Raw genomic sequence first — 10,034 nt, 5'->3', positions numbered from 1 at the left:
GTGTGTGATTTGGTGCTTTCGTGTTCCTGTGTGCAGAAGTGTTGGCTTTTGTTTGGAATTGTCTGGGTCTTTTTAGATCAGGGTTATGTACGAGGATGTGAGAGAAAATCTTTACCATTAAAGCCTTACATCTCCCAGTGCTCCCACTCAATCCCACTCTCCCTCCAGTTTAATATTGACTGTAGCTCTCAGAACATCAATGAACTGGTTTAACTGGATAATATCTCTCTGCTGGGCTGGTAAACCCAAGTTCAGCCCAGTGTAGTTAAGAGTCAGCCAGAGGAGCTGCAGGCTGTGATCTTAAGAGCCAGAGATTAAAGCAGACACGTTGCTCTTCTTCAGACTGAGGGTCGCGTACATGTTCATACCCACACTCCTCGAAATGCAAAACATGAAATAAAATAATCCAGTGATGGTTATTAGTAGACTGGACTCCATTCAGGGGGGCCGGCTCCCTCATTTGCCTTTCAGTGGATTAAAAATGTAAATCCAACCCAACTATTTTTCTCTGGCAGTGTTGGTTTGTTGTGCACTGCTCAAGTGTGTTGAGGAGCATTAAAACATTTCAGAATCACACACATATTCTGCTCCACAGTTGAAAGCGGTCAGACTTTGGCTTTGGAGCATAAAGTGTTCGAGTTAATGACATCCATTTCTAGAACAGAGCCACAGTTTTGTATGTTATTGTTTAGAAAGCATTTTGGGGGGGGGATTGTGTGTGTGTGTGTGTGTGTGTGTGTGTGTGTGTTTTTTTAACGAATCAACTTAAACTTTCAGCACAACATCGCAAATTTTGCCAGTTCCCGCAATTTCACCGCATCAAAATTTACAAAATATCCTGCAAATGACATCAGAGATTTACAGAAAAGCTGCTGCAAAATCAAACATTTTAAACAATGACACAAAAAAAAGGGACTGGAAATACGGAGAACAACAGAGAGGAGAGATGAAGGGAGGAAGAGACGTGTGGGCAGAAGCAGATCAAATGTGGAAAGAAGAACATGAGATGTGGTCATTAAAACGAGGTTCTGCGAGGTTCCATTAGCGGGCGCACGTGTGGCTTCAGCTTCAGCCCACTGTTTGCTCTCCATCTACTGTGCCACAGGAGTTCAATTACCACAAGAACTGGGACTGCCCTCCGATTCTGAAGACAAAACTTCAAGTTGACATGACGTCTCCTCTAGAACAAGAGAGACGGCGAAAGCGGCGCAGTTGGGTCCGTTTAACTCACCATATGTTCAACATGACAGCAGTTTTCTTTGAATGTTCCTGCGTGTGTGCGTGTGTGTGTGTGTGTGTGTGTGTGTGTGTGTTATCTCCACCTGTTATCTCCAAGCGTACTTGCGCTGGCTTTTTACTCTGTGTTCAGATTGTTAATGGGAAGCACTAATAGTGGGTTGCAAGTGTTGTGTGTTTGTCAAACGCATTGCATATGTCGGGCTGAGCACTGCTTCTGTCTGATGCGACACACACACACACACACACACACACGCACACTTCCTCCCTCCTCTATGCGTTGTTGCACTTTCAACATCCTTCCCTTTCTTATGGAAAAGAGCCAATTAGACTTGAGTCTGTTTGTTTAAAACAAAATGGCTTTTAATTAGCGCGATCAAAAAGGCTTCTTTCTGCAGGCCCCAGGATCCACTTTGTAGTTCCCCCTCTAGATCGCACATGGGTTTGATGCCACCTGATGGGACGCCAAGACAATCAGAACACTGTCATAATGAATACACATATACGCACACACACGCACACACACTTAAATCACTCTGTCTCTCACCACTGCTTGTTGTCTCTTAAAGTCTTTTGTTGTATTGTTGTCACAGCCCTTCCCTTCTGTTTCCCACATCCTCTTAATTCTTCCTGTGTCGCCTCTTTCTTCTCTTTTGTCCTCTCTGTGTCTGATCTGTGTTCTTTTAATGATGTGGCCCAGCACAGCTCGCTGCCGGCCATGAACTGGTGTCCCTCGTCTCCCTCCTTGGCTTATTTCTCGATGCAACTCTCACACAGTCGCGCCAAAGTGCAACGATCATCCCGCATCAGGAAGGTCTGGCAGTGATGTCATCAGACCTGCTGGTGTGTTGCTGGGACCTGAACGTCCTCAAAATGTGATCAATGTCACGAACTTTCATATGTTCTTGAACATCTTCATTTGCTAATAAAAATGCAGGTCAAAGGTCACTGAATGACTTTGGGAGAATGTTCTTGTTTGGTTAGTTTCTGGTCACAAAGCAACATGAACAAAGTTTGCCATATTAAAATGTCCTTATTGCTTTTTCACTCTTTCCCCACCACTGGGGAGATTAGATGGAGGGTTCTGGGGTAAAGGCAGAAGGTAGTGACCCCACCCTCCTCTGGCTGCAAGGCCTCTGGGCTCCAACCAGGCTGGAGGCCTGGCAGCCAGAGGGCTGGTGTGAGAGCGCGAACGGTGCACAACCCGGGACAGAGCACTGCATGTCTAGGTCATGAAACCAGTGAGCCAGAATCTAAAAGTGGGGTTGCAGCTCCTCTAGGACCATTACCTTCGTTTGACTTTTTACTAGAATACAACTGAACTAATACGGTCGTAAGAATAAACACAAATAAACACATAAAATCAATTCTATGTCTGAAAATCACTTCTTTTACATGAATGGATCTGTCACAGATTGCCGGAAAAAGTTGGCACTGGTCAGGATGGATCTCATGACGGAGTATCTTTTCAAAGGTGGGGAAAGAGTTAAGAAATCAGTGGGACCGTACCATTTCTCACTGGGGATGTGCCTCCTCACATCAGCACGCAAACATGCTTCACTACAGTGGTGGACGTGGCCGTAGCTGCTGTGTTCATCAGCTCAGGATGGATTTATTGCAGGGAACGCAGCAGTCCTGCAGCTGTGCTGTCACCTTCTGCTCCAGCACATGATTTACCTGAGTGTGTCCACGGATCTCTGTGTTTGTATGGGCTTCTAGCCTTTGCTGTTGTACGTGTTTATTGTGACAGATGCTCTGACACTGCACGCGTGGGGATGCATGTGTATTTGTGCATACATGTTTCTGCATGTGTGTCTTTGTCTGTGTGTCAGGTGATGTCCGAGCATATCGTAGGTGGGCTGCTGACAGTGGCTGCAGGGAGGAAACATGTGACCCAATCAGCTCACTGTTGCTCAGCTCACCAAGACTCTTAATTGACGTGTGTGTCTGTGTGTGTTTCTATGTGTGTCTCAGTTGAATAGGTTCAAGTGACAGCTGTCAAGTTGCCTGATTTAATCTTGATCTTCTCTGTCTCTCTGTTTCGTTCTCTTTCACATAGCCTCTCTCTCTCTCTCTCTCACACACACACACACACACACACACACACACACACACACACACACACACACACACACAGTGGTAACAAAAAAAATCTGCCTTCTAACAGGCAAAAAAGTCGAGCAGGATTTATGTGGGTGGCAATCTGCCTCGACCGGTTGGGGTGAAACAGAGCCAGAAAAAGTGAAAGTGCAGAAGAATAAACGGAGCCATAGAAGATTTTAGATAAAAGCAATGCACAGAAAACAATCTAGTCACAAACCCTCTGTTGATCCAAAGGTGACCCAACGCACCCTCAGCAGAACAAGATCAACTTCATTCACTTAAATTTCCATTTTTTGGCATCGAGGTAGCAACATTAACGATCATATCTGGCCTGGTGATGTGACATAACTTCTCTCCAATGAAAATATGTGCTGTGACAGTGTCGTGAGCAAAGCTGAACACTCACATGGAGGCTTATGGATGATTCCCCGGACAAACGCCTTGGCAATCCCTCAGCTTTAATGGGTGGACAGGCCTGATTTATGGCACGAGTTAACCCTGACCCCGGCTCACAGCATCACCTTCATCACTACACACGCATGACTCCATGTCAGACGCTGATAAATGGACAGAAACAAGGCACAATAGGGACCAATAATAAGATAATACGGATGATATGTTGGCTTATATGTTTGAGGCACGGCGGTGTGGCTGCACGCTCCCTTCACCTAATACACTTGCAGTCTTATAGTTGCTACTTAACATAGACCCCCATCTGCTTGTAACCTTCCCTCTCATACTTTACTACAGCTCCATCACAGTGAGTACTTGGCTTCCTGCACTTAGCATAGACCCCCCTGGATTCCCTTCATTTCCATATAATTAGATTGTGTGTGAAAGGCTACTTCCAGTGCATTGATTAAGTGTCAGAAGAGAGGAGAGGAGACAAGCATCTCTGGCTAGAAGAGGGACAGAAGGGGGGCAAGGCATTAAAATGACCTGTCACACACTCACCCCAGACCCCTCCTCTGCTGTCGCCGTTATGGAGGGTAACAGCTCAGCTGCTGGAGGAGGCCGTAACAAAAGGATTGGAAAGTGTTTGGAATAGTGACCCAGAACGTGTTGGCTACATTATGACATCACCCCTCCTTGCTCTCGTTCTCTTTTTGTGTCGTGTGACAGAATCGGAGCAGACGGCCGTGTGTTTTCGTGGTCCAGCCCGCACTGTCTCTGTCTTAATTCATGTTTTGCTGTGGCTGGGACTGAGGTGTTATACGACCGTCTGCTAGCCTGCTCTATATAAATAACCAGGCTGAGCCGGGCTACTGAACTGCAATCTTTCCATAACTGAGTGTCTACAGTTCTTTACTCCAAATTGCATTCCAGTAGTATAATTCACAGGAATCTTATCTCCCTGAAGGAAGTCAGTCTTATGGTTCTGTATCTGTTCAAAAGAGTCATTTTTCTGTCTGGACAGGAAACCGCACCATATGTTAGTTAGCCGTTAACGCCTCTGCATCATGTGCTCTAAAAATGATGAAGGCTACAGTCCAGTATGCTATATATTTTGTTGAGCTCTGCATTAATATTGTTCCAAATGTGTTCATCAATGCTCAAACCAAGCGAAAATCTGTCATTTCTGAAAGGTGATGGCATGTCTCACGTGGTCACTTGCCGTTAGCATCTTATCCTGCTCGACGTCATGATTTGTACTTGCTACGACTGCGTTCAACACACCCGTTACAGTAATTACTTTGTCGTGTGTTTTGACCACCTACAGCACTGAGTTAGCTCATGACTGATTTTGCGACAAAACTTTTGCTACATTAGCTGTACGGTGGCGAGCATTACCGGTGGCTATTTCAATTTCCATAAAATGGATAAGCGTGACTAAATATAAAATGAATAAAACTTTACCTTCTCCATTTGTGACATGAATAAACTCTTATTTAAACTGAACTGAAAGCAGTGACAGCAAGTTCTTCTCCTCCTGCAGGACTTCTGTGTGACTCCAGACTGCAGTTAGCCAAGCTCGTGTTGACTGTGCCTCACAACTGTCCAAAAAAATGGCCCTCAAATGCACCGGCCATAATAATCCAGACACTTTGATTTCAGCTAAAACAAACTCACTACAGTAGCTCAGGTTTGGCTTCACCGTGGCGTCAAGCGCGAGCAGTTGGCGCGTTCAGTTGAAGCAGCTCAGCCACGACAGCTTCATGTGAACCAATCAACAGACTGATTCGAATGAGTAAAACAAACGATCATCCCGAGCCTCCACAAAACGCACACCTTTCAGATCTGACACTTTTACGGAACTATGGAGAGGACAACTTGAACTGAAGCTGCTTCAACCTCTGCTGAGTTGGGACAACAATCCCATCCCTTACACACTCACATGCATGCCTTCTATGTGTGCTAAGTGCTAATTAGCTGAACAAAGCATCTGTTGTTCCTTTAAACACACGACAGTTAAATATTTCATCTGTCCGCACGTCTTCACCGATCCTCAGCTCCGCTGGAGACGCAAGAGGAAGCAAGCTGACAGCACGCGCACACACACATAAACACAAGTGGGTAAGAAACAGAGATGCTGAGACGCACAAACACACACACACCGCCTGCGCTCTCATGTGAGCTGACAGCAGCATCAGCGTAATGTGCCATATTAAAGTGAACAGGACCTTTACTATAAACACCATTCCCCCGTAGAGAGAGCGCTGGAGGCAGAGAGCTGGAGGTTTGGTAGGGGAGAGACAGGGCCAACGGCTAAGTGCTTATTATCCTGCCTCCCTTGACACTTACAAATATACACTTTGTTCTCCTACTGTCTGAGGTGGGGACGAGAGGCCGGTAAAGAGAACCTGGAGAGAAAGTTAAATGAGTCAAATGATTTGAGGTAGGAAAAAGATGTATCTGGTGCTGTCTGTCTCCCCTCGTCTTCCTCCCGCCATCTCTCATGGCTTGAAGGAGGAGTGTGGGGGGCAGAGCGCTCTCGTCTTGTTAAACGGCTGGCAGATGACAGAAAAATTAGAGGCATTTCGCTCTTGACAGGTTGTTGTGTGTGTGCTTTTTTCTTCCCCCCTTTTTTTTCTGCTTCAAATGTTTTTTGTCAGTTTGTTTTCAGTCAAGCTGTTTCAGCGGCACAATAAGTGCAACCGCTGCGTATACACATATGCACGCACGCGCGCACACACGCATGCAACAACACATGTGCAGGTTGTGTGTGTTCTCATCGGAGACAGATCTGAGTTTGTGTTCCCAGATTGGTGGCAATGGGAGGAGTGTGAGGAACCATTTGCTCACAAAGACGTCTTCCGCTCTGCTAATTATTGAGACAGGCTCTGATTGCCTGTTTGGAAACAGTTTTTCAAACAGCTGTAATGATGATGATTAGGCAGCCCTGCACATTCTGTGCAGGCGGGGGGGAGGGGAGCACAGTCGGACCGTCCAAATTTCTCGTTGCGTTGTGTTTTCGTGAAGGTGTGTGCGTGTTTTTACAGTCATGTTCACATGTCATTTTGTCACATTATTTTTACATTACAGTGCCGGTTTCTTCCTTGTGGCTTTTTCGTGATCTCTTTGTGAGACGTCTCTCTTAGAGCTGACAAAGGGGCCTTCAGGTGCTAAACGCCGCCTTTTTGAAGCCGTGAATGTGGTAAAATTGTTATTTTTGTGCTTTTCAAGGTAAACACACATGCTCTGTTTTTACTGAAAGCTGGAAACATTTTTTTTTCCTGTTACTGTAGAAAACAAAACAAAAACACTGAAAAGCGTGAATCAAACACAAAAGATTCAACGTTAATTTCATCAGCAAAGGTGGCATTGTTAACTCACACACATTAAGATGCAGCAGCACTGGTGGTGCGCACATGAATGACAACAAAGAAATTAAAAAGCCGTACTGGAGAACTGATTATTCGATATATTCTTCATTTCTGAATTAAAATGATGAAGGGAAGTCTTTAACTATGACAAACTGTCATGATTTACTGAGGCTAAAACCAGCCTGTGCGAAAAGCATTGAGTCACATCGTGGTTTGTCCTGGTTGTGAAAGGGAATAAAGCTGATTATTATAGTTCACCTGGAGGATCCCAAGTGGTCTGACGCTCATTAGAGTGGGGAAGTATTTGAAATGAGCACCAAACAACCACACAGAGGGACAGCCAGCTTCTCATTAGCGGGAGAGAAAGACAGAAACAAAGAGGGATTGAACTGAAAATGGGAGATCCTTGATTTGATTACTTCTGCCTGGACAGACAACGGAGTTCAAGTGATGAGAAGTCTTATTTGTCTTTGACCGAAGCCACTTTCAGGGACAAAAACTAGACTTGGGACCAGATAAATGAGGACGGCAGTCAAAATCATGAACTGAGCAGAAGTAGAGATTATCTTCCATTTGTAAGGCTAAATAATTGCAGCCAAGATCAGTTTCTGACGAAAGTAATCGAATACAGTTGAAATTTTGCTGACATCTTTGCAGTTGCGTGCGCGCGCGCACACACACACACACACACACACACACACACTGAGACTATTAATCTAACAATTAAACAAACTCACACAGTTGCCACATGTACACACACACACACACACACACACACACACACACACACACACACACACACAGTCTTTTAACAGAGCATGTGTTACACCTGGGATTAACTTGATCTTTGGGAGATCAAATGTTGCCCACCATCCCCCATCCTCCTTCCTATTATTACTAATGTGGAGGATAATCCTCTTGTGGAATTAATCTCCTTTAAATAGCATTTGTTACCATGCTGAGATAGAATTAAAGCTCTTGTTCCACTTCTGGATGTGATAATGCACTCCTCTACTTGCATGGGTGTGTATGTGTGTGACAAATACACAGTTTGACTGGAAGCAAAATTTATGGGTTGAAAACAAAGAAAATAAAAAAAGTCTCTGAAAAAGCAGGTGATGTATAAAAGTGATCACAAAACTCTAAATATTAAAACTACTAAATGATATTTGTTTTTTTGGAAACTGGAAATTGAACATTTAAAAGAATCGATCTTTGAATTAGTGTATAAAATAGCATTCTTGGAACATTCTAAGAGACCTTTTGCTGATTTCCAGTCCTCAGTTCTGTGTATTATTGATGCAGTTCCGTCTTTGAGCCCTCAGGCCACCTCCAGAGTGATTGACAGCTCCTGTCAGGCCACATGTAATTCACCATTGCAATGAACAAAACAGGGACGGCGTGCGCCAGCCTGGTCTCCTCACCCCAGTGGTAGCCTGTTGCTAACCCAAGAACTGTTAACATTCAATACATTTTGCTAACATATGCTAGCAGTGTGTGGATGAGTGTGTTAGTGAGGTAACTTCAGCTTCAGACTGGTGTATCGCCATGGTAACTAATGATGCAAACCTAGCCTGCTGCTGCAGAGCGGGTGAAGAGCCCATAGTGTGTACAAATACTGTATACAAATACTAGTGACCAATCCATTCTCTTGGAAAATGATCCCACCACAACTAACCTTCCAGCTGTCTGGGATTTTCCCTGTTGGTGCGATGAATTTCCTGATCCCTAGTATTTTGTCACGTTACATTGTGAAAATATGAATCCGAATGTAACCTGATTAAAAATGATGCTGTTTTAACATTAAAACATGATTGGTTGAGGAAAAGGAAGCTGAAGAGGTCAAAAGGATCTACAGTGTAAGAGGGACATAATTTAGGGGAATTTCCAAGGAGAAAGAACTTCTCTTTACAAGGTGAACTACCAGCTACATGATTTTACACGTCGACTGTCTCCTGGTAACATTCAACTGTATCTTAGTCTGCAGAGCTGTCAGAGAAATCATGGGATGCTTTAAACACTTAGAGTCCCTAAAGACGCCTCCGGTGTCCTTCCATGGTTGTGTTCAACAGTGATCCTTCGATTCTAATTATATATTTTAATGTGACAATTAAAAATGAGTCAAAGCACCAGCAGGAGAATATTGATACTTGTACGTACGTAGACGCGTTGGGATGAAACTAGCCTGAGGCCCGTTGCCTACGTTACTGCACTGAGGAGGTTTGTGAAAATATCCCGTTACAGCGGGAAAAGTTTATCGAAACAACAACAAACCATCAGAACATGATACTTATCTTTTTGTCCCAGTGTGGCAGCAATACACCTTCCAGCCCACTGTAAACTTTGTGTTTTTGCAAATGTTGTTACTCAGGCATGCTCAGCTAACTTGGTGTTAAACACTACAGGCTAACTCCAAAACATGGCTTTTTTAGCACGAGTCCCTGAGTAAACAGTTACGTCTGCATTCAGCTCTGCTGGGAGGAAGTACAGAGAGGCTGTAAAATCTTAGACAACAGTAATTCATCAATGACCGGATGGCATTTAAAAAAATAAAAGCACCTGATTGTTTCTTGCCTCCGTACTTTTGCATCGACTCACAGTTAGCATGACTGGCTCACAGCCGAGGGGTTGTTCGTCCCGGCGGTGATGAGTCAAGCAGCTGAGTTGAGTTGACCAGAACAATAAGGTAGAAGATCCTTGTGTGTCTTGGGAGGGCAGCTCAGGACAAAGACCCACACAAACGTCCTCACAAATAACATTTCTCTCCCTAATTTTATTGGTGTCCTTGGAACATTTAATAAGATTAAGCAGCACATCTGGTGTGTAGGTCCGTGCCGACTTGCTCAGACAGAGATTTCATTTTAAAGGCAGGATGACAATGTGCCAACTGTATGTCTTTGCCGCTGTCTGTCTCCCCGTTAGAGACGAGGG

This window comes from Aulostomus chinensis, chromosome 4, assembly GCF_037954235.1.
Source record: "Aulostomus chinensis isolate RoL2024-O1b breed Wild chromosome 4, RoL_Achi_v1.0, whole genome shotgun sequence".
NCBI lineage: Eukaryota > Metazoa > Chordata > Actinopteri > Syngnathiformes > Aulostomidae > Aulostomus > Aulostomus chinensis.
This window is presented reverse-complemented; position numbering follows the sequence as displayed.